Source organism: Arachis ipaensis, chromosome B4 (genome assembly GCF_059453495.1).
Source record: "Arachis ipaensis isolate K30076 ecotype BB chromosome B4, ASM5945349v1, whole genome shotgun sequence".
Lineage (NCBI taxonomy): Eukaryota > Viridiplantae > Streptophyta > Magnoliopsida > Fabales > Fabaceae > Arachis > Arachis ipaensis.
Genome location: NC_142439.1, coordinates 95,728,670 through 95,731,295, shown reverse-complemented (window position 1 = coordinate 95,731,295; position 2,626 = coordinate 95,728,670). Strand labels below are relative to the sequence as shown.

The window sequence follows — 2,626 nt, the reverse complement described above, 5'->3', positions numbered from 1 at the left end:
TCATAGTAAAGTCCAGAAATGTGAATTTAACATAAAAACTTATGAAAACATCCCTAAAAGTAACTAGATCCTACTAAAAACATACTAAAAACAATGTCAAAAAGCGTATAAATTATCCGCTCATCACTCGGCGTCGGTTAGTCCTCTCTGAGGGCGGATTCGAAACGCCATTTGAGGAAGAAACCAGCTCCCGTTCTACTGATTCGATTGATTTACGTACAGGTAACATGGCGGCAGCCAGAAGAGTTACTATCCAGGAGGAAGGAGCCCCTGATTTTACAATGCAACCGTTTCAAGCGCATCACCCAGCGGTGGCTATAGATTTTGAAATAAAGACCGCACTGCTCAATTTGATGCCCAAGTTTCATGGCTTACCTGCTCAAGAGCCTATCAAGCACCTGAGAGATTTCCAAGCAGCCTGTTCTACTGTCAGGCATGATGGTGTAGATGAAACTTCAATTTTTCTGAAAGCTTTCTCGTTTTCTCTTGAGGGAAAAGCAAGAGAGTGGTACTACACTCAACCCCTAGCGAATGTATCCAACTGGGATACACTCAGAAAAGAATTTTTGGAAAATTTTTTTCCATCTGAAGTTACTGATAAACTGAGGAAGGACATTTCCACGATTGTTCAGGATGACAACGAGACTTTCTTTGAATACTGGGAGCGCTTCAATAATCTTCTGGAAGCATGCCCCCATCACAGGATTGACAAGATAGTGTTACTCAGCTATATCACACAGGGCATGAGGCCCCAAGATAAAACCACATTGGAAAGTGCTAGCAATGGGTCTATGAAGAAGTACAAGACCACTGATGAGGCATGGCAATTGATCAGTGACTTAGCTGAATCTACCAGGAACCACAGGCAGAAACAAGGCCGTTCAAAAGTCGTTGCAGAAGTATCCTCTAGCAGAGAGACTGCTGCTCTAGCTCAGAGTATCTGTGAAATGACCAACTTGCTGAAGCAGATGAAATTGAATCAACAACAATTTCAGCAAGCTCAACCTTCTCCAGCACAGGAAAGCCAATAGTTAGTCCCACAGAGAGTCTGCGGCATTTGTGCTGATTATAGCCATTATACGGATGAATGCCCGCAGCTCCAGCAAGAAGACAATATGGTAGCATCCACTCATAACTTCTATGACCACCCCAACCAAGGGTACAATCAAGGTCGAAATCATAACCATGGATGGCAGGATAATTCTAACCAGAATTGGAGGGACAACAGTAACAGAGGAGGCAGAAATAATCAGGAAAATCAGAGGTAGAATAATAACAACAGGCAGCAGAACCAACCTTACAGAGCACCTCACCTGAGGCAATCCCAAGGACCACAGAATACCCAACAGCAGACCTCTCAATTTACTCATCCTTCTTCATCTTCTAATGAAGAGTTACTAAAATCTTTTGAGCAGAGACAACAGACTATGGAAAATAACATTATGAATAACATTAATGCCAGTCTGAATGGTCTGACCTCTACTTTGCAAGCTCTTGTCTCACAGATTGGATCAATGAAAAATTCCAATACCCAACCTTCAAGTTCCACTGAAATTCCCTCTCAACCATTACCCAATCCAAAGGGAGGCATTAATGCCATTACCCTAAGGTCCAGAACCACACTGCAAGAGAGGAATCGGGAGGAGCCAAGCCCACCAGAACACGCCTCAGCTGAAGAGTGTGGTTCTGGTGGGCTTAATCCCAGTCAAGGCTTTCTATTTCTACTACCTCTTCAGCTGAGGCGTGTTCTGGTGGGCTTGGCTCCTCCCGATTCATCTCTTGCAGTATGGTTCCGGACCTTAGGGTAATGGCATTAATGCCTCCCTTTGGATTGGGTAATGGTTGAGAGGGAATTCCAGTGGAACTTGAAGGTTGGTTATTGGAATTTTGCATTGATCCAATCTGTAAGACAAGAGCTTGCAAAGTAGAGGTCAGACCATTCAGACTGGCATTAATGTTATTCATAATATTATTTTCCATGGTCTGTTGTCTCCGCTCAAAAGATTGTAGTAACTCTTCATTAGAAGATGAAGAAGGATGAGTAAATTGAGAGGTCTGCTGTTGGGTATTCTGTGGTCCTTGGGATTGCCTCAGGTGAGGTGCTCTGTAAGGTTGGTTCTGCTGCCTGTTGTTGTTATTATTCCACCTCTGATTTCCCTGATTATCTCTGCCTCCTCTGTTACTGTTGTCCCTCCAATTCTGGTTAGAATTATCCTGCCATCCATGGTTATGATTTCCATCTTGATTGTACCCTTGGTTGGGACAGTCATAGAAGTTATGAATGGATGCTACCATGTTGTCTTCTTGCTGGAGCTGCGGGCATTCATCCGTATAATGGCTATAATCAGCACAAATGCCACAGACTCTCTGTGGGACTAACTGTTGGCTTTGCTGTGCTGGAGAAGGTTGAGCTTGCTGAACTTGTTGATTCAATTACATCTGCTTTAGCAAGTTGGTCATTTCACAGATACTCTGAGCTAGAGCAGCAGTCTCTCTGCTAGAGGATACTTCTGCAACGGCTTTTGAACGGCCTTGTTTCTGCCTGTGGTTCCTAGTAGATTCAGCTAAGTCGCTGATCAATTGCCATGCCTCATCAGTGGTCTTATACTTCTTCATAGACCCATTG

At 43.7% G+C, this 2,626-nt stretch overlaps 1 non-coding gene across 1 annotated transcript; it reads right to left on the bottom strand.

Moving 5' to 3' along the window:
* Nucleotides 1-599: 599 nt before the first annotated feature.
* LOC148568449 (small nucleolar RNA R71) lies at nucleotides 600-706 on the bottom strand. Its single transcript, XR_015881699.1, has one exon. It is a non-coding gene; the product is annotated as a small nucleolar RNA R71 (small nucleolar RNA).
* Nucleotides 707-2,626: the final 1,920 nt, after the last annotated feature.